The following is a 20,829-nucleotide window of genomic DNA, read 5'->3' on the forward strand; positions in this document are numbered from 1 at the left end:
CTCTGAAGCTCCGACCCAGGATGGACATAGGCTAGAATCTTCCCGGTAAGACAGGTGCCCACAGATTATTAGAGATGGGTTGATCGGGATATCAGAATTAGCCAGTAAGGGCTAGAGCTAAAGGGCCAAGCAGTGTTTAAAAGAATACAGTGTCCGTGTAATTATTTCGGGGCATAAGCTAGCCGTGCAGGCAGCCAGGGTGCAGGGGACGCAGCCCTGCTGCCCCTATTACTACAAATGGCGCCCACGTGGACAACTGCTTTCACATAAAGCCTGAGACAGATTGGGAAGTAATTCTAAAACAAAATGACAGCTTTGTGCATGGTTTCTTGGTAGCAGCACTCTCTCGGGTCTACTCTGCTTGCTAGAGGCAAGCAAGCTCTCTCATCTAAGAAAGGCTTCCTGACTCAGCTTTAGCTGCAAATCCCTGCAGCTCATTAAGAGGTCCTGCCACAAAACACTTAAATGGTGTTGACGAAAAGCTGAACGCATGCTGTTCGGTTTTCAGCCGTAGCAGGAAAAAAGCTGCGCCGTTTAAAAATGCTGCACCGTTTGAAAATGCTGGCTTTCTCGGCCATCCTGCCAGGGCAAACTCTGATTGTTTGAGGCAGGAGGGCCGGCTACCGAGAGAGGACTTGAGTGTTGTCTGTTGTAGCTCGCTGGCTGGCAGGGACCTTGAAACGCCATAGAGTTGTGGCTATAAACATGGCTGCAGCCTGTATATCCGCCATGAGGCTGGAAAGCTAAGGAATGGACTGGATCTAGCTGGCAAAGCCACGGCTTTAATCCTACCCATATTGCTCAGTAATTTAAAGGCTCGTGTGGTCAGAAAAAGATATACAGTAAAGAGAGATTCAAAGACAGAAAATTTCTAAATGGTTTAAAGTGTGTTAAAAATATATGCAGACTAAAAGTTGAAGTTCTTAAAGTAAAAAAAAAAAGGAAGAGAGTTGTTGAGTTGTTGTGTGTGGCAGTACACACCTTTAATCCCAACACTTGGAAGGCAGAGGGAGATTGACCTCTGTGACTTTAAGGTGTGGTAGCATACACCTTTAATCCCAATGCCTGGGAGGCAGAGACAGGCGGATCTCTGAGAGTTCAAAGACAGCCTGGTCTACAGAGCTATTCCAGGTCAAAGATATACGCTCAAAAAGCAAAAAGTTAACCTAGGAATGTCACAGCTTAGATTCTTAAGCGCCTAGTGATTTAAAGGTGCAAATCAAAAGTGCTCCTGGATAGTAAAAAATTGCAGATTCACAATAGGACAGATTCAGACCACTAAATGAGTCACACTGTTGGATGAATGTGTGTAGGCTTGGGAGAGAGAAGAAAAAGAATATAGAGAATAAAGTTAATGGTTTAAAAAAAAAGGTAAAGTCTTTAAAGAGACAAAGTACAGATAGTTAAGAGATTAAAAGAATTAAAGAAAAATAAGCCACGTAAAAATGGAAAATTCACAGAGAGTCTGGATTATGTACATTGTGTTTTCTTTAAAATTTTTGACTGTGAAGGAGCTAAGTACGGAGAGACATTTCATTATATGGGCTGCCAAGTGGAACCAGAACGGATATCATGAGGGTATGATTTCAGAATTTGGGTCTAAGGATATGATGCTTTGGAGAGGGTCTTCTTTTGTTTTCACAGAGGACCAGACCCTGTGAATTGCATCTATCCCGATATGGTATGATGGTCCACGTCCTCCTGAAGGGTTGCTGTGAACATCTTCAGAAAATTGCTTTGCTCAACTGCCAACAGAGATGAAACTAGCACACAGGTTATACCATGAAAGACCTAATTAACGACGCCCCCATTCAGCAGGAAGCAGTTTGGAGAGAAAAAACTGCGCCCATGTTCCCAAATATTGTTTATAAATGTTCTTTTACATTTAAAGGGGGAAATGATATAGGTATGAATAATTTGCATTGGTATGGATTTTAAGGTCAATTTTATTATATGTATATGCATATTTCTGCTATTGATTAAGGTATTGTGATTGTGTAGTTCATTTAAAAATGTAATGTATATAGGTAGTTAATAGATAATCATAATAGTCAAGTTTGTAGTCATGTTAGTTACGATTTTCTAGATGTACACAGATATATTTAAGATAAGCATTCTTCATATTTTTCAAAGATTATAGAATATGGCATTTTAAATGTTTTAATAACTTAGGACTTTTCATGACAATGAGACACTCTGCTCCTGGCAGCACCAATCTACTTCAAGAGGAAGATGGGCATTGAAGAGGCTCGTTATGGAGTTTGATAGCCATTTGGGCAAGAAACTGTTCTTGCCTGGACTATTGCATAAACTGGACACAGAGAACCTGCAGAGAGAGGACTGCTAAACTTGCCTAAAGGTGAGATGATCTTTAAGGTTCCTGATTCATGAAAGAGTCTGCAAGACATTCTTCAGGACAAGCAGATAGTGACTGCCTTTGAAATTTCCTGCTTTGTGGAAATGTCTGCTGCAAACTATGGGCCTGTAGGCTGAAGATGGATGCCCCAACGGTACAGAGGAACTTTGGGTGACTGTCCAGGCAGCGAGATGTCTCTGTCATTTCTATAGTTTTAAAAGTTGCTTTTTTCTTGTTTGCTTAGGTAGTATTGTATCTTTCTGGAGTCTTTGATGGAGTTAAGAATAGTTAGTTATAGTTTTCCTTAGTTATGATAAAGATTTATTGTAACTTTTACTTGATAACTGTTTTGTTATATGTAATTTTGCTATGTTAAAGTTAAAGCCTTTTTTTTTTTGTTTAAACCGAAAAAGGGGAAATGATGGAGGAAGGTCATTGGTTAAATAAAAAGAAACTGCTTGGTCCTCATTGGTTAGAAGATAGGTGGGAAGAGTAAACAGAACAGAACGCTGGGAGGAAGAGGAAGTGAGCTCAGACTCCACAGCTCTCCTCTCGGGAGCAGACACCTCAGAGAGAGACACCATGCTCCCGGCTCCTGGGCAGACACACGCGATGAAGCTCTGAAGCTCCGACCCAGGATGGACATAGGCTAGAATCTTCCCGGTAAGACAGGTGCCCACAGATTATTAGAGATGGGTTGATCGGGATATCAGAATTAGCCAGTAAGGGCTAGAGCTAAAGGGCCAAGCAGTGTTTAAAAGAATACAGTGTCCGTGTAATTATTTCGGGGCATAAGCTAGCCGAGCAGGCGGCTGGGGTGTTGGGGACGCAGCCCCGCCACCCTTATTACAACACAAAACAAAATTAATACGCATGGGATTTAAGACATAGAGGAAGCAGCAATCTTGGTTAAGCAGAAACCACCATAGGCATCAGAAGATCAGAGATATTATGTATTAAAAACAGCACCATGGATTTAAGAAGTTATTGACCTACCAAGAAAGGTTTTACATACAAGAGAAGTAAAAGGTACTCTGAGAAATATGAAAGTCACAAAGTGGCAAATATGTCAGTCACCTTTATTCTTTGCTCTTAAGTCTGTGTTGAGCTATAGCTAAGACTTACATGAAGTAAGCTGACTTAGCAAGTGTCTTCTTACTTCCAAAGCATTCATATTGGATGATGCATGACATTCATCTTTATCTGAAAGCAAATGTAATGGAAGCGTTAAAACAGAAAGAATTGATAAGTACCTTACAGAAACTAATTAGATGGTTGCACCCGAAAAGTAATAAAAATTATATGAAGCACTATAAAATTGACATTCGTCATACTATGAGTCATTCAAGAACCTAAAATAAAACCCTATCCTGCTCAGAGAGTTTGAAAAGTGAGATGTATAATATTGCTCTTCACTGATTTCACTTCAGAATAATAAAACTTAGAGAGAATGTTGTTTAATACTGAAGCATGCTTTAAAGACCAACACTGGAGGTCTGGTCACTGTCCTGGTGGACACGGAGCCACCAGGCTGACTAAGAGGAAGTTCCCATTTTCAAGAATCTCACAAACCTCCAGACAGACAAGCAGGAAAGAGTCCACTAGGCAGGTCAGCCAGTGCTACAAATAATACAAGGCTTCTGGGACTTAAATTTCTACAAGAAAATGAAGGAAGGCTCTGCATTCTGGGAAGAAGATACAGGCGGGCAACAGAAGGCTGGCAGGCAGTTAATGCGGTGGGGGTGGATTTAGGCTGAGGTTGTAGTTAAAGAGTTAAATACTAGATTTAGCACATTGGGCTTCAATTTATACTAAAATAAGCCACAAAAGTTTCTAGCTAAAATCATACTCAATTTTATATTTTAAAAGCATAGCTATCGGGCTGGAAAGACTGTCCAGTGGATAAGTAAAAAGCTGGACATGGGCATACAGTTCTGCCTACACCTGCAGCATGATGACAAACAAAGACAGCTCTGGCATTGGAGTCAAGAGGATTTACTAGGCTGTGACTCTAGTACAGTGGCTATAATACCTCCAAATTCAGTAAGAGACCCTGGCTTAAAGAACAAGGTAGAGAATGATAGAGTACAACACCTGATGTCTTCCCCTGGCCTTCACACATATGCTACAGGCACTCACACACACCCCTACATGACATGTATACATAAACACATGGTCTCTAAATGAATGTGATTATTTATATACTAGCGTATGGACGAGATACTATGAGAGGACTCCATGGGCAATAAATCTCTTTTGTTATTGTAGTAACCAAGATGATAAGAAACTGGCACAACTGCAACAGAAGTAAAGTATTTTTAAAAACTCACTGATGATGATGTCCTTCAGAGTGGGAGCTAGCCTAACAATCAGAGCCATTATCAACCTTGTCACACAGTGACAAACACAGGTGATCTGGTCTGTAATAGACTATCTTTCTAAGCAGAGGCATTTACTGTAACCTTAAGAATTCTGTTCTAGAACATCAGAGTCCAATCTGTGACCAACAGACACAGCACACTCATCTGTCTGAAAGGTCAACTTCAGAATGGTCTCTATGACTGTTTGTACTGCCGTGAGCTGGAATCTGCTCAGCTCGTAAATGGTTTATTTATGTAAGGATGGAATCCCACACATGACTGCTATCTACCAATGAAAGAAAGACAAAAGGGGGTGGGGCTGCCCAATTCTGTCTTTTCAAGGAATAAAGTAGATTGAGATAAACTCAATGATCACTTGAGATTCTAGAAATTTCAGGAAGATGGTGGAAGAAAATGAGTTTCTAAAAATTGGGAGATTTAGAAGAAAGAAATGCAATTAGTAAACTATACTATTTATGATTATCACTTAAAATATCTTCTTAGGGCTGATATTCAAATTTAAAAATTATTAAGCTGTATTTTAAAGTTATTTTTGATTATCTAATAACAAATGGTTAGCCCTGAGAACATGCATAGGAGTAACAGGTTATTGGTTACTGAGCAGGTTGTTATTTAGAAAAAAAAGTGTAAGTGTGTCTATATGTGTGTGTGTGTCTATAAAACAACAATTAATTTAAAAGAGGCTATGACTCTGAAAAAGAGCAAAGAGAGGTAGATGGATAGGTTTGGAGAAAGGAAAGGTAAGGAAAAAGATATAATTATAATCTCAAAAAATAAAATAATTAAAAAATATATAGTTCTCTTAAGAGATAATATTTTAAACAGCTGCTCAGGGTCTAGCAAATGTTACTCTCAGAATAACTTCTCTATGTAATTAATGGTAGTGAATTAAGAGATGCATGGCTGACCAATGTGCTGAGAAAAGTGACAACTGATGTTCAGCCCCAAACAGGACTCCAAGACTCAGGGGATATCTAGGAAGAAGGGGAAGAAAGAATGTAAGAGCTGAAAGATGGTGAGAAGGGCTGAGGGATGCTATCTTGTAGGCACAACGCAGTCAATGTAATCATGACAGCACAACAGCTTCAGCTGATTGCAATAGGCCTGCACAAGACTAGGCCTTAACACTCAATTGTGGACACGGGAAAGGTTCATGGAGTCCTACCCTACCTGATAAAGTACTGGTTACTGATGGGTTCTGGAAAAAGGGTCCCATTATCTTCAGTTGTCTACTCACTAGTGGGCTTAGCCGGATTCAGTGGACAGTACAACTCCACCCATTATGATGGCTATTCTTGGTGGCCAACTTGACTACATCTAGAAATTATCTAAAAGCCAAATGTTGGGCACACCTGTGAGGATTATTTTTTATTAATTAAATCATTTGAAGTGGGATGACCCACCCATTTCTAATCCAGATCTTTGAAGTGAGATGATACACCTTTAATCCAGATCTTTTGCAATGGGAAAATCTACCTTTAATCTGGGCCATCCCTTCTGCTGATAGCCTATATAAAGGCAGGGAAGAAGGACAATTGTTCTCTCTTTGCAAGCTTGCTCTCTCTCTTGTTAAAATGCCCATTCCTTCAGTGGTGTTAGAGTTCACTTCTTTAGAATTCTGGCACATACCAAAGATCAGCTGAGACATTGAGGCTTGCAGACTGAACAACTACTGGATTCTTAGACCTCCAATCAGTAGATAGCCTGTAGGACTAGCTGGACCACAGCCTGTAAGCCATTCAAAAAAATAAATCTTTGTGTGTGTGTGAGTGTGTGTGGGCGTGCATTCTGTAAGTTCTGTTCCTCTAAAGAATCCTGACTAATACACCCATGATAACACCACTGACCCCAGTTAAACTCAGTGAGTCACAAAACAAAACAAAACAATACAACAACAACAAAAAAAAAACCTTTAATGGTAGAAAGGGACTTGTAGAGAGGGGTGAAGTACTTAGGGAGATCTAGAGATGCTGGGGGATATAATCATAGTATACTATATACATCCTTGAACTCTGTCAAAGATCAAATTTAGTAAGTTATGTAAGAACAAACAAACAAAAATCCCCAAAGAGGACCTGGCAGAAACCAGCACTAACAAATTCTTTAGGAATGGCTGTGAATTTGTGAAGAAGTGCCTGCTGGATTCCAGACACACAGTAAGATATACCTGCTCCCCATACCCATGATGAAACATCCAAGGAGGGGAGAGCACAGTGCATTGACAGCAGCCATGAAGTGTCTGTAAGATACCAGGGTGGCACAGTGTAAGACAAAAATTTTATCAATTAGGTTTCATTTACTGCACATGGAAAATTGATTTCAGACACAGTTATTTACAAATTTTTGTGTTTTCTACACAATGTGAGTTTACTGATGACAGAGAAGAAGCCAGTACTTACAAAAGTTTTAAGTAAGTAATCTTTTAAAAGTAAGATTTTTCTTTTACTTTTTAATCTTAAGGTCACAAAAGGAGTTTAAAGGAAAAAAACATATAGAAACAGTAAAACAAAACAAAACAAAAAAACAACAAAAAAAAAACTATCTCTCTACTGTCTCCTACCACCTCAGCCTGCCCCTCTGTTCCCGTGGGGATAACTTTTCATATGTTGGGTTAACGCTACCATTGAGAGCAACATGACAACAAGCTTCAGTGACACTGTGTATACATGCAAACATGTGCAGTGTGTGTGAGACACTTCGAAACCTGCTCTGCATGAGATTTTTAATAAACATTTCTAAAGAAGACAGAAAAGAAATTAGAAGGATAGAGTGGATGTTTCCAAGCTCGAATGCAGGAAATCTGGGCTATAAAAAAAAGCACACTATGATTACATTCAAATCCTCTAAAATTAGCCAACAAACCCTTTAATCACGGAATACAAACTGACATCTTGAAAGACTCCAGATCATTACAAAACAGTGTGGGAAGTTAAATGGCTCATATCTCACTGGCAGCAACACATGCATTGGACAATGGGCATATCCAGAAGCAGGCACAGGCTGTGTAAACTTGCTCCTGGCATCAGACCTAGAAACCAAAGCAGTAGATGGTCTAAGTGTGTTAGTGCTGAGAGCCAGGTGTGGTCTCTGTGCTGCTGTCCCTGTGACCAAGTAATGGAAGCATCCATTTGCAAAGACTGATGCTAAAATTAAATATACTGGGTATGTTTGCTTTCTTCAATTAAATACAATCAAGGGTTTCAAGAGAAAAAAATTAAATTTGTTTTACAAAAGCAAAAAGTACAGCTAAATATTTAGTGAGATTAATACAAGAATTGCTTATTATAAAAGAATCAGAAGTGAATAAAATTCACAGGGAATTACATTTATAATGACTTCAGCTCCATATGTATGCAAAAGTAGTGAATCTGGAAATACTTTTTATGTTCAAATTCAAATCAAGACATCACTCAGCTGTGTGCAGTTGATCTTGCTAGTGAGGTTAGATGGACCATTATGTAATCATAAATTCTACTTCCCAATATTTCTTCCTAGCTTTCTGCGGCAATGTTAAACTAGGAAGGAGAATGTGAGACGGGTTTTCTATTGAACCCATCCTAAGGTAGCTAAAGGAGCTATGTCATGGGCAAAGGCTCCTCTGAATTCTATTGCAGAACAAAGAGCAAATAAGTTGAAATGGAGAGAAGTCTAGCAGGGAGCAGGGCCTCCCCGCTTCTTTACAACTAGACCACAACTGTTGTCCAATGTCATACTTCTTTACAACTAGACCACAACTGTTGTCCAATGTCATACTTGCACTTCTTCTACAACTCTTTCACCACTCCTTCACCCCAGTCCAAAAGACTTTCCTCCCCTCAGTCTCCCACTCTGCACGCAATCACACCTGATTTACTTTAGGTTAGTTACCTTTAGACTGGACCATCTACTGAAAGGTCTAAGGAACCTTAGATGGAGGAGTAAGATTTCTCACACTCTTGGGGAGACCACAGTGGGAGGCACAGTGCTCACATTTGTGTTCAGACAATACCTGCTGGTTTACTGGTATGCTATTCAGAATTCCCTAGAAACAGTTCATCCTTGGGAGAAATTTGTGCTTTCTGTTGTGAAAACAGTGAATTTGTTCATAGCTTGGGAAACATTCTGTATCTGAAGTAACTGTTCACTACATCCTTGTTTCGTTTTGTTTTCTGTGGTAGAGAGAGCAGTATCCTGACTAGGCCAGCAAACTACAGACCACCTAACAACTTTGGGTGCAGAATGTTGGGACAAAATTAACTGTTTCATGGCAAAAGGATTCTGGGCAGTGTCTACCATCTGAAGCTAACAAAGGGTGAGGGCAGCGGATATAAAACTATACACAAATATGCACGTATGGGTCAAAAATCTACAAAAAGCACCTGGCAATAGTGGTGCACGCCTTTCACCCCAGCACTGGAGAGGCAGAAGCAGGTGGATCTCTGTGAGTTCGATGCCAGCCTGTTCTACAGAGTGAGTTCCAGGACAAGTTCTAAGGCTACAAGAAACCCTGTCTTGAAAAACAAAAACAAAAAAAGAATCTACAAAAAGCAACTTACAGTATCATCCATTCAAAAACCCTGTTACTAGGGTTGGAGAGATGGCTCAGAGGTTAAGGTCGCTGACTGTTCTTCCAGAGGTCCTGAGTTCAATTCCCAGCAACCACAGGGTGGCTCACAACCATCTACAATGAGATCAGGTGCCCTCCTCTGGCCTGCAGTCATACATGGAGGCAATACATAATAAATAAAATCTTTTAAAAAAACCCTGTTACTAATATCTATTATGTAACAGCTTTATATTATACCATAGAACTAAAGACAAATGAGAAACATCAAGCATCCTTGTTGACTCCTAAAAGATCCAAACATAATAAATCTAAGGACTTATCCACCCACATCCACATAAAACTGCATCACTTGTGGGTAGATTGCATTACAAACAGTTTATCACACTGTAAACAGATTATTTTGCCAAAGTGACAACAAACTGACATCATTCTAGAAATTCCTTTGCTTTAACTTCTGTCCCCAGGTCCTTTGGCTCCGAGATGCTAAAAGAGAAGGAAAGTCTGCTATCAGCAGTGGGAGCCAATATGCCAAGAGAGCTCTGTCCTAGTGAAAGCTGAGATGGAGCAGAAAGGTCACAGGTGTGTGCTGTAGTGAGGACATATTTAGACTTCATGGCATTAAATTTCTTCTAAAGCTTAACAGAGAAAGGCAAAGATAGAAAACATTTTCCAGCCACAGAAGTACATGTATTTATACATGGAATCAAAATGGGCTGCTGTATACTCTGAAAACTAGAAAGACGGAAGGAAGTGAGTACCTGATTTTCTGAACTGTCAAAAAATTAGGAGTGTTGCCACTTCGTATCTGATGCAACTTCCACTGACTGACTGGATAACTGGCTAAAAGTGTGATGGAAAGGTCAAAATGTGCTCCTTTAAATTGAAACCCATTTCTCTAGGGTGGCTTCAGGAGGAAGAAAGTCGACTCTAAAAGACAATGTGTTTGCATTCAAACATAAAGATTCTGGATCAAGACAGGCTGAACTACCACTCTGACAACAAACAGTTGTTAGATACCAATTTTAGAAACTAGTATGTTACTGTTCTTTTGTTTAAATAAAATGCTTCTTTCTGGAACTGCAAAGCAGGGAGCGTGGCCCATCTCATGGAGAAAGCGATTGCTACTCTTGAAACAGGAGGTTGCTCGCCTACATAATCACCTGGGACAAACTTGGCCAGTACAAGCAGGCAAGAAGGTTAAAGGAGCCTGGGAACGTTTAACATCATGAAGGAATTACAGCTCAGGAAGATCAGAGGGAGCTGCACAGGAAATGTGAACAGTAACCCTTTTCTATCTTTGAGCTTCTTCCTATTGCCTGTGATAAATGGAGTCCTACTGCTTGAATATACACAAGCCAGGATCAGAGTGGACAGGAAAGAGAAGGAGGCATTTTATCCACACACGAGAGCAGAGCATAAATCTACAATGACATGATGACATGGTGCTGCTCTAGAAAACAGACATTGGCTTCTAATTCTAACTGCCACATATGCGCTGTATCACTGCCTTATCCAAGAGAAATGAGAAGAGTGGGTGGGAAGGGAGGGATGGGATAGCTGGCAGGCTCATCACAAGTGGGGGAACATGGAACCTGAAAGCTAACCAACAAATAGGCCTCCACCCTGGCTGAGAGTTAAACATCTTGTTCCCACTCAGTCTTCAGGGAGAGCATTCTTTCCATAATAAATAATAAGAGACCCAATCAGACAATTTTATTCCATCCTCTATCTACTCTATGTAAAAGTTTCTTCAATATTCTAAGCCAGAAGCTTGGCAATTCCATTGATTATAAACCATTTTAAAGACTAGCTTAGCTAAAAAAGTTGAAACATTTCTAGCTAATTTGAGAAAGCAGATGAGACTGTGCAGGTCTTAGGTATCATTACAAGGTCCTAGTTGGGATTTCTTGCTAATGTATCTGCTTTTGGCAAAGAGGAAGTGCTCAGTTTAAATGAACAGATGCAACTGAAAGATACTAATTAAACATAACATGCACACACACACACACACACACACATTCTTCAGATGGTGGGGGCAACAAAACAAAGGGGGGAAAGGCTCTTTCCAAATGGATATGCTTAAATATCAAGTGGAACTCCACAGGTCCCTCTGGAAGAAATCTCACTTTCCCCACTGGTTTAACTTTAGGATAGATGGTCTCCTATGAAAATCTTGCAAACCAAACCAAACCTGAAAGTGAATATGGAGATGACAAAGCAAACCACCAAGGAGAGTCGCAAGAACTATCCAGAAGAATCAAGATTAAAACCAAAGGACCCTTTCACAGCACAGAGCCTTCTTCAAGGCCCACAGTTTTGTTTTGATTTTTCTACTAATTACTTGCATCCATACTTTTTCACACAATAAATGGCACAGTGAGACTGAAAGTAGCAAGTGAGGTAGAAATGGCAGGCTTCTCAGTTCCTTTAAACAACTGTCAATTTCTTTAGTGATGGCTCTCAGACATGTGATTCCAAAAACACAACCAAGCCAATGGCGCTCATGCTTTCCCCACATGCTGAATTGCTTCAGCACTCTTAGCAATGCATCCATGAAATCTCAACCCCGTCACAGTATAAGGTGACGACTACTACTATCACTTGGTTAAAGTCTTTTTCAAGTCTGTCGTTGGTTATACAACAGAGAGGAGTTAGACATTTCTGACAGCTAGCCCACTCACTAAAAATGTTTATTATGGAATGTTAAAATTTCCTCAGCCAAAGTCTCCCAAACCAGGTACATATAAGCACTTTTTTGTCTATCTAATACCACTCTCTCCCAACAGTTCCTAGAACAATTCTGAGATCCCTCTGCAGCAATACTTCTCTCTTTACACCAGTATGACTAAGTCCCACAACAAAGGCACCTTCAGAAACAAACATCCTTCAAACTAGCTTTATGTTTACTACAACTGTCTCTGAAATAAGGCTACCATTAGAGGCACAGGCTTCTAAGCTATCATCTACTGAGGAAATGTCCAGGGTTGCATCTCTCCCCAGAATGAGGTATGCTGCCTCCTCATTCCTGAATCACAGCCTTCCTGTCTCCAGCCTCTGGCATCACATACACTGGACTCCATGGAAGCTGATAAAGTCCAGTAATATACAAGTAACAAAAAACTCTCTTCTTATCAACTTTTTGTTTGTTTGTTTGGTTGGTTGGTTTTTCGAGACAGGGTTTCTCTGTGTTGCTTTGGAGCCAGTCCTGGAACTAGCTCTTGTAGACCAGGCTGGCTCAAACTCACAGAGATCTGCCTGCCTCTACCTCCCAAAGTGCTGGGATTAAAGGCATGTGCCACCACCGCCCGGCCTGTTACCAACTTCTAAAAGGCATCTAAAAAAGAAAACTTTAATTAGAATATGCAGTATCAGGTTTCATTATAGCATTCCAAAGAAAATATTTTATTTATTCCTTTCCCCATCCCAGATCCACACTCAACCCCTTAAGCTTCCTTTCTGCTTTCATGTCACTTTATAAAAAAAAAAAATCCTAAAATTTTAGTCTTAAGATGCAAAGTTTCCAGCATTATTAATGTAGTATTATAAAGGAAAAGGAAGATGAAGGTGGAATTGTACATCTTGAGGTTTTTTGGTTTTGTTGGTGTTTTTGTTTGTTTTTGCTGATGTTGGTATTTTGTTTGTTGTTTCTTTTTCAAGGCAGGATTTCTGTGTATAACTTTGGAGCCTATCCTGGAACTCTCTCTGTAGATGAGTTATCTCAAGGTTTTTATGCAGCTTCTAAGACTAAACTTTATGAAGAAAGCTAAATGTCTTGCCTTAACACATAGGGACCACCATGCAGTAGATACCAGATGCTACTTGCTACTAGTGATATCTAGAGTAGGAAAATCAAAACAGGACAAGTGGTCTTATTAAATGAAGCAGCAACTGACACAGTTTATTAAAACAAAACTGCTATTCCGTGTGCTCTGTGTGTGCATGTGTGTACAGGTGTTACATGATTTGAAAGAATAAATGACAAAATGATCTTGGGAAGATAAAAGGGTCATGCAAGGGAACTTTGGTCTGATCTATAATTCTTTTTTAAAAAAAGAAAAAGCATTTTATCTTTTTAAAAGGAAGAATCTTATACACTTTTGGTTTCATTATTAGTGTCAGTCTTATATTTTAACAAAATATATTTGCTGGTTGATGATCTGTTTCTAAACCTCACTCTCTCTTAGCCATGCCATTCCCAGTTGTTACACAATGCTCAACAATCTTCGTAGTGGCCTCTCTATACCTGCTTGTACCAGAAAGGGTCAGACCCACAATTTTATGAAGTTTTAAAACCAGTGGACACATTTAATCAAGGAACAGGAGGGTTTCAAAGTCCAGGAAACCATAAATCAAAATAGTTCTATATAAAAAGATTACCTTTTCCCTTTAAGTTGTGTACATTCGATAAGCCACACACAGAAAGTCAAATAAGACTTGATTAAAAAAAAAAAGCCAAAAGATGCAATCTGAATGTCCTGAGGGTTGTTGTAATGAAAACTCTCTTCTCTTCGGCTCTTCCTAACTTCGTGACTTGGCTGCATCATATTGGTGCCACTTTTTAAAATTCTAACTTTCCTCCTTGCTCCAGGCCACAGCTTACTTTTCATCCCATTCCTTTTCCTACAGATCATCTAGATCTAGGCTCATAAAGCAGAGACAAATCAGGTCACCAAAGCACAAATTATCTCCCTAAGAGCAGCCAGGAGTGGGCCTTCTAGGGTTCAGACGTGGACACCCCAGAAACAAGTCCACAGACTTATGAAGTAACTGGTACTGCCTCTCATATAACCCACCCCCGTCATTCTGACAACCCAAACACATTCGAGACCTAAGACTTCACTACAGAAAATATCAAATGCAAACTTTTCATTCCAAATCTTTTTCTACTTATTTTTCTAGTCTAATGTGAAAAGAAACAGCATGAAGGTGGTCAATAAAAAAGGAAAACAATGATCTTTTGAAGGTATAACACAGGAACAGATTAAGAAAATATGGAGGACTAGCAAGGTACAAGAATACATTTTTATCAACTTTCTTAAAGCTTATTTTAACATCTATTCGGAAAAACTAGAAATTTATTTAAAATTGTAACAACATTAGAGTTTCATAATCTTTATGCCCATAGAAAAAGCAATGAAAAAAATAATTATCAAAATTACAATGTCATAACTCTCTGTGATTAAAACCTCAGATCATATCAAGGAAAAACAAAAAGTAAAATTCTTAAACATTTAGAAAAATTAAAAGGCAGGCATCTGATCCTCCTTTTTTTTCATTCAGTTTTACTTTTTGGCACAGGGATAGATGCAGTCCAGGGCCTTAAACATGCTAAGAACAATCCCAACCTCACATGATTCTTGACTTTGAAATTAAAAAATTTAAACTGCATTAAGCAAAGCTAAAACTTAAAATAATAATTTAAAAAAAACCTCAAACACAATGGAAACAAGAATAAAAAAAATTTTTTTTACTTGTGTTTAGTTGTGTTTCTTGTTCATCTGAATGAGCACCAAGTGCACACATGTAGACACATGTGGCCACAGCACCCAGAAGAGAGCATTAAACCCTTGCTACTGGATTTAAGCAGTTGTGAGCTGCCTGATGTGGGTGCTGGGAACCAAACCCAGGTCCTCTACAAGAACACCAAGGCACTCCAGTCCTGGAAACAAGGATTTAAGTATTCTTGCTGGCATACTGACACACAGTAGTAACTACAGCACCCAGGAAGCTGATGCAGAAGAACTGTGAGTCTGAGTCCACCCTTGGTCGTACAAGACTCTGTACGAAGCAGAAAACCCTAGCATGCAGCAGGCCACAAACAAAATGAAAGGGACATGAAAATGGGAGCACCATCAGTTAGGATGAAGGGATTTGGTGGGAAGGGGAAAGGGATTAAAATTGATAAGAAGGAATGAAGTAGGAGGCCCCTTGTGTGTTTCCCAGCTGCCCAGACTCAAAATAACTACTCAGAAATTATATTATTTGCAATACTGTTTGGCCAATAGTTTAAACATATTTCTAGCTAATTTTTATATCCTAAACTAACCCATCTCCATTAATCTGTGTATTGCCACGTAGCTATGGCTTAACAGGTAAAGATCCATCGGGCATCTGTCTCTGGCGGGGCTACATGGCACCTCCTGATTCTACCTACTGGCTATATTCTGTTAAGACATTGGCCGAAAGCAGCTTCTTTATTCATTAACTAATAAAAGCAACACATACACAGAAGAACTTCCTACACAATTTCCCTTTCTGTGTTTATATAAAAAGAAAAGTTTTAACTTTAACATAGTAAAATTACACATAACAGGTATCAAGTAAAAATTATAGTTACAATATTTATATCTACTTTATCTTTTATTATAACTTAAGAAAACTATAACTATCTATTCTTCAACTCCATCAAAGACTCCAGAAGGATATTACATAAGTAAACAGGAAGTGCATTGTTAAGCAACTTCCAAAACTCTAGAATTGACAGAGATATCTCCCCTCCCCTTCAACCCTCTCCCAAGGTCCCAGTGCTCCCAATTTACTCAGGAGATCTTGTCTTGTTCTACTTCCCATGTAGATTAGATCTATGTATGTCTCTCTTAGGGTCCTCATTGTTGTCTAGGTTCTCTGGGATTGTGATTTGTGGGGTGGGTTTCTTTGTTTTATGTTTAAAAACTACTTTCTATATCTGAGTTACCTCACTCAAAATGATGTTTTCTAGCTCCATCCATTTGCCTGCAAAATTTGAAATGTCATTTTTTCTGCTGTGTAGTACTCCATTGTGTAAATGTACCACATTTACCTTATCCATTCTTCGGTCGAAGGGCATTTAGGTTGTTTTCAGGTTCTAGCTATGACAAACAATGCTGCTATGAACATAGTTGAGCACAAGTCTTTGTGGTATGATTGAGCATCCTTTGGATATATACCCAAAAGTGGTATTGTTGGGTCTTGAGAAAGGTTGTTTCCTAACTTTCTGAGAAATCGCCACACTGACATCCAAAGGGGCTGTACCAGCTTGCATTCCCACCAGCAATGGAGGAGTGTTCCCTTTACCCGAAAACCTCTAAAGTATAAGTTGTCGTCAGTGTGTTTGATCTTGGCCATTCTTACAGGTGTAGGATGGAATCTCAGAGTTGTTTTGATTTGCATTTCTCTGAGGACTAAGGATGTAAAACATTTCCTTAAGTGTCTTTCAGCCATTTTAGATTCCTCTGTTGATAGTTCTCTGTTTAGGTCTGTACTCTTTTTTTTTTTATTGGATTATCTTGTCTTTTGATGATGAGTTTCTTGAGTTCTTTGTATATTTTGGAGATCAGACCTCTGTCTGATGTGGGGTTAGTAAAGATCTTTTCCCATTCTGTAGGCTATTGTTTTGTCTTGTTGACCATGTCCTTTGCTTTACAGAAGCTTTTCAGTTTAAATAGGTCCCATTTATTGATTGTTTGTCTTGGTGTCTGTGCTGCTGGGGTTATATTTAGGAAGTGAATACCAAATCACTTAATGTACCTAGAATATGTCTACCAAAAAAAGCTCTCACTAGCCTATTTTTCTGAGGCTTTTATCCTCATAAGATATATAGTAAATTTTAAATTAACTCTGTAATATAATATAAATTTAAATTATACTCATTCGGATAATATACTTTTATCAAGTACACATAAAACTACTTTCATTTTCCACTTTCACTTTTAATTATTGTGTGATATTTATAGTAAGAAAACAAAAGGGCTAATTTGAGAAAATAATTGCTTATTGCTAATGCATATTTTTACTTTGAAATGAATAGAATATAACATTTATTGAATGTTTTAAGATGAACAGAAAATGTTCCAGAAGAAAAGGAATGTCACAATGAATAAAACTGGCAAAGGAGGATGCCTCACATTCTTTTCCATATGTGTAACACTGTGATGGTTACTAACAGTCACAAGCAATTCACACCAAGGGCAGAGACTTCCCAGTGGGAAACAGTAACCAATGGCTTGGTGTTGGGACTATTTGACTATACTCAGACAGGGCTCTGCTAATCTCAAACTCTTCAGTTCTCCTGCCTTAGTGCCCCACTGCTGGGATTACATGTGTTCAACAACTCACAGGCAGGCTCCAAAAGCTTCTGAAAATACACATGCCTTATAGTATTTGAATGTGTTAGTTTGCCTGAGATGGTCCTAACTTATTCCCACTGTTGGAGTGCCCTACCTAGTACTGCACTTGTGAGTTTTTTATATACTTGCATTAAAGTTAGAACTTATTTATATACTTTCAGAGTCTGCCATGGCTCCATAGAGCTATGTAGGAGAATCAGTTCCCAATATGCAATTACATCTAATACATATTAGCAATAGTCCACATTTCTGGATCACAACTGACACCTCACTCTCAGACAGAACTTAGTGCTCTTGCAGAAGAGGGAGACCCCGTGCCGCTGCACTGCTTTATGACAAGCTTGAAAAAGACTTGAAAGTAACAAAAGCAGAGAGGTGTTTTACGCAATACTAAATAAAGCGTAACTCCATCCAGATCAAGTCAGCTTTAGACAAATCTATTCTGCTCTTGTTTACATCATCTTATTACACAAAGTATAGTGATGCTACTTTGCTGGCTCTATAGACAGAAATTCAAAGTTCAATGATGAGTGCTTTCCATCAGTATCAGATATTTCAAATGGAAAAATCAGTTAATAACAATAATGTTTGACTGCTTCGTTTAGTTCATGAAATCAAAGTAAAGCTTCCAGAAGTTCACCCTGAAAACATGAAATACTCCATTTCCCATGCTTGTTTACTAACATTCAGCTAAAAACAATTCCAACAACAAAGATAAAACAATAACCAGGTTTTACTAGTCACAAGGAGTCAAGCTTTTAAAAACTACCATGAACCCTGAATTAGTGATTCACTATTGATTTTAGAGGAGTGGTTCTCAACCTGTGGATCATGACCAATCTGGAGGTCAAATGTCAGATCTCCTGCATATCAGACATTTACATTAATTTATAACAGCAGCAAAATCACAGTTATGAAGTAACAATAAGATAATTTTATGATCGGGGGGGTGACCATAACATGAGGAACTGTACTAAAGGGTTGCAGCATATTAGGAAGGTTGAGAAGCACTGATTTAGGTTATGTTCCTGGGAAGCTATGGCACCTTTACAATAGCTGATCAAACTTACCACTGTTGTTTTGTATTTTTATTTTTATATGCCTTATTTAACAAAATCAACAAAGCTGTAACTTAGGTCTGAATGAAGCCTACCTAGCACACGTGCTTTCTCTGTTAAGGCACATCCCAGCCTTGTTCCATTTAGAAACACTATACAACACTTTAGCTCTATATCTGATAGTCATTTGAAATAGCAAAATCACTAACATGCCTAAAACACAGAAACATAACACTGAGTAAACCATCAGTAGTTTACAGTACAGCCTAAGGAAGAAGGTACGTGTTCCACTGGAAGTATATTCAGCAAGCAATCCAAAATCCAAACTCCATGCTTTCAAAAGGATTTCAAAGTTATGAATAAATTTTAGTAATACAAAGGTTCACAAAGTAAAATCTGTAAATAATAAAATCAACTGTCTTCATTTTCATGGTAATAGCAAAATAAATACTAGCGGGGAGTGGCATCATAATAAAAACAATGTTCTGACTAAACTACAACAATTACAGAGCAGAAACAAACATGGACTTGGTTCACAAATAGCCCATAATTTTGTCCATATAAACTGTAATATACCAGCACCAGTCAAAATGGAAGCAAACTGTATGTTACAACTGACTCCACAAAAGTGTGTGAATGCAATCAAAACTTTATAGGCACTGACAATGATGCTCAAATAGTACTTTTGATGTTGACTCAATCGAAAATACTCACTTCATCATAGCAGGACTTGCTTTCATTTACTAAAATTGAAAGTGGGGGATGCATATGTATTCAAGCACCCAAGTATTTCTTTGAGACAGCCCCACACTGAACCTGAAACTCTCCAGTTTGGCTAGGCTGGCTGTTCAGTGAGCTCTCAGAATCCTTTGTCTCCTCCCTGTAACACTAAAACCACAGGCAAGTGAGCTCATGTCTAGCTTTTTAAGGGAGTACAGGGGTTTTGAACTCAGGTCCTTGCCCTTGTACAGCAAATGATCTTATTTATTAGGAATTTCCCAAGCCTTCTTTGAATCTTTAAGAGTCACTCTGTAAAACCATTAAGAGCAATGACAACTTCTAATAACCACATAATCTAAATCTCGGTTTCATTTTGGAAATTAAGTCAGCTGGAAACACAGGTTTATGTTTGTTTGTCTCCCTCAAATTCTTTTGCCGAAGTGCTAACTCCCACTGTGATGGCCTTTACAGGTGGGTAACTGGTAGGTCACTTATGTGAGTCCATATTTAGACTCATTTCTCTCTCCCCTACCCCTTTCTTTCTCCCTCTCTCCTAAGACCAAGCCTCTACACTGAGGAAGAGGTCTTCCTGAGACCATTCTGTCAGCACCTTGATCCCACATCCAGCAGTAGGGTGATACAGGCTGTCTGTGTCTTTTTGTTAGTCAATATTCAGCTTTTAGAGGGCAGCTACTTTATTTAAGTAACTTTTTATAATGTAGCAGGATAAAAATGAACCTAGAAATATCTTCAGAACAGCAGCATGGAAATTTAGTAACATTTTCAAGACTTCTAAAAGAGATATAACTTATGTGACAAGCTTTGTTTTCTAAAAATTTTGTTAAATAAAAATACTCCACAGAATAGAAAGAACAATACCTGTAAAGGTATATAGCCTGAAATATTTACATATTTAAGTGTTTTAAAATCTAAGTTTATTATAATATCAGTTATTTAGAATTAGTTTTGAATTTAGCAGGTACCTCAGTACATAAAAAAATCTGAAATTATATTTTAAATATTTAAAATTCTATTTACAGGGGAAAAATTTTTAAAAATCATCAATTTCAAATTTAGTAACCCTAAAATACAATTTGGAAACACTCGTGTTTTATGGAATAATAAATAATACAACCAAATTTTTAAATGCATTATTTTAATATATAAATATTCACATTTAAGATTAAGAAATTAATGATCTGGGCATGGTGATATATACCACACCCCAGCACTTGTGAGGCTGAGGTAAGAAGGAGGTGATAACTTTGAAGCCAGCCTGAGCTGCACATTGAGGCTTGATCTCAAAGAGAAAAAGAAACTGAATGATAAATGCCAATTTTTATGATAAATGCACTTATATTTTTTGTCTGTTAGAAAAATTAACGAAATAGTTTTTATTTGGCTTTAATGAACATATATATTAGTACTTATAGAATAAACTTGCTTTTAAGATAAGGTCTTTTTAAAATTTTATTATAAAAGAAAATCTTGGAAATAAGTAAAAAACATCACACACCAAAATTAATCAGGTCCAAAGACCAAATAACTTAATATACAGTTAGAATTGGCATTCAAAATGGAGATAGGATTATTAGACAGGTTCATCAATATTTTTGACTGAAAAACAATTTTTAGTGAAGTATTAAAATTTTATAATACATAA

The 20,829-nt window shown here is 38.3% G+C and overlaps 1 protein-coding gene across 8 annotated transcripts in view; it reads right to left on the minus strand.

The window, feature by feature from the left end:
- The window catches only part of Znf438 (zinc finger protein 438), a 145,433-nt gene that overhangs the window by 105,948 nt on the left and 18,656 nt on the right, over window positions 1–20,829 (minus strand). For 3 of the 8 annotated variants that reach the window (XM_075970728.1, XM_075970729.1, XM_075970733.1), the window contains exon 2: window positions 3,482–3,559. The exons of the other annotated variants lie outside the window; for them this stretch is intronic. The gene's annotated coding sequence lies outside the window, so the exon portion shown is untranslated. The remainder of the gene's footprint in view (window positions 1–3,481; window positions 3,560–20,829) is intronic. 8 annotated transcript variants of the gene reach the window in all.

The sequence above is a fragment of the Microtus pennsylvanicus genome, chromosome 4 (genome assembly GCF_037038515.1).
Source record: "Microtus pennsylvanicus isolate mMicPen1 chromosome 4, mMicPen1.hap1, whole genome shotgun sequence".
Lineage (NCBI taxonomy): Eukaryota > Metazoa > Chordata > Mammalia > Rodentia > Cricetidae > Microtus > Microtus pennsylvanicus.